The sequence below is a fragment of the Caenorhabditis briggsae genome (genome assembly GCF_000004555.2).
Source record: "Caenorhabditis briggsae complete genome, chrI, whole genome shotgun sequence".
In the NCBI taxonomy this organism is placed as follows: Eukaryota; Metazoa; Nematoda; class Chromadorea; order Rhabditida; family Rhabditidae; genus Caenorhabditis; species Caenorhabditis briggsae.
The window spans coordinates 7,643,743-7,645,789 of NC_013489.2; positions in this window are offsets into that span (position 1 = coordinate 7,643,743).

Below are 2,047 nucleotides of genomic sequence, written 5' to 3' on the forward strand. Positions count from 1 at the left end.
TTTCTAATACAGCGTCATCAGAATCAGAGAAGACAAAACATTTTCGGACATTCTAATGATCGTCGTCTTAACGCATCCTTATTGAATACGATTAACTGTCAATCATCTCAAGATGCCCACTAATGACATTCTCCATACTTACGAGCCCCATTAACGATGTTGCAACTGACACGTGGTTTGAGGTCAACTGGTCACCTGCGACTTGCTGATTCTGAGAACACCATATATGGAGTATCGGAGCCTCTATAGAATATTTTGATCCATTTTTATGTGAGAAAAGATTCTTTAGAATCAAATTGCAGTCATCGTTCTGATTCAGACTTCTAAAGATTCCTCTTGCAAGCAAGCTCCAGAATTGAGAAGCAAGTAAGTGGACTTGCAACTGCCGCACGGTTCGTCTGCGGCACCGCAAAAGTTGAAACTCCGCCCCGATTTCCTCGGAATCGGTTCCTCGGAGACAACCTCTTCCTCGGAATCGGTGGAGTGTCGGAAAAGTATGCCTGAGTTGAGACTCACCGATTTTTTCAAGTTTTGTGACAGTTTCCATTAAAATATCGAACTTTGAGCATTTTTCATAATTGTTTTGAAAATTTAGTTTATGTCATTTTTTGTTTATTTGTTTTTTACTAAGCCTGAAAAAAATCTGGAACTAGCTGAATAACTTCAAATTACACAGTTACAATAAAAAAGTGTTGTTCATGCAAAAAAACCGGCTAAAACTTGAATTTTTCAAAGTTATGCATTTTTGTGGAAACAAGCGCAAAGTACGAAATTTTCATAGAAACATCCGAAAAACTTGAAAAAATTGGTTAATCTTAACTTACAAGGGAGTTATACTTGAGGGGGCGGATTTAACTTTTTTGAAATTTTGAGAGCAGATAGAAGAGCTTATGAGGATTCCAAATCTGTTTAAAAATCAGCAAAATGCTCACGTGAGCTGAGTTATGACCTAGAAAAGTTTCCCTATGATTAAGCAATTTCTCGTGAAATTGTTTTCACGGAATAGTGTATTTCTTTTAAAACAATGGATTTCAATCAGTAGTAAAGTGGTAAAATGGCAAGTTCAGAGGTGGAAGGTTGTAGGTTCGATTCTCCCGATCCCAAAAATTTTGCAAAATTTTTTGTTTTATTTTAAGCTGCCAGAACTGGCTCTGGAATAAAATTTACGCAATTTAAACATGCTTTTCGGGAGTTTCTCGTTATGAATAGGCATTTTCCAGAATAAAAACAGACATTCAATTTTTGAAGAAATTCACAAATATGCTCATCGAAGATTTTTCAAAATTTTTTTTATTCAATTTTCACCAATCCATATTGCTTCGACCGAAAAGTTTATGGAAAGTGCCAATTATCTGGGTGCAAAACATTGTCAATGGTCAAATGCGCGTAGTCCCAAGAACATATGTTTCCAGCAGTTTGTCATCGAATGCCACCGATGTGTTTAGAGTCCTCAACTGTTTTTTCAATTAAAAAAACAAAAAAATTGAAAAGAAATTTTGAAAAATCTTCGATGAACCCATGAGCATATTTGTGAATTTCTTCAAAAATTAAATGTCTGTTTTTATTCTGGAAAATACCTATTCATAACGAGAAACTCCCGAAAAACATGTTTAATTGCGTACATTTTATACTATTCCGTGAAAAAAATTTCACGAGAAATTGCTTAATCATAAGGAAACTTTTCTAGGTCATAACTCAGCTCACGCGAGCATTTTGCTGATTTTTTTAACAGATTTGGAATCCTCATAAGCCATTCTATCTGCTCCCAAAATTTCAAAAAAGTTAAACCTGCGCCGCGGCGACGAGGTAATGACATGGAAAATGAGAGAAAAAAGAGAAAGAGGATGAGAATGGCAAAGCTTACATTAGATTTGAAATGGAATAAGATAAAACGATGTAGTCGTCGGAAAAATAAGGAATCGGGCGATATGTGTGTGTGAGTGTTACTCTTTTCTCGAATCAAAAGCATCGGCATCTCATCAAATGGTTTCTTTTTTATTAGCCTTATTCTTTCCCGACGGAAAATGACATTTGTGGAAACGAAAAG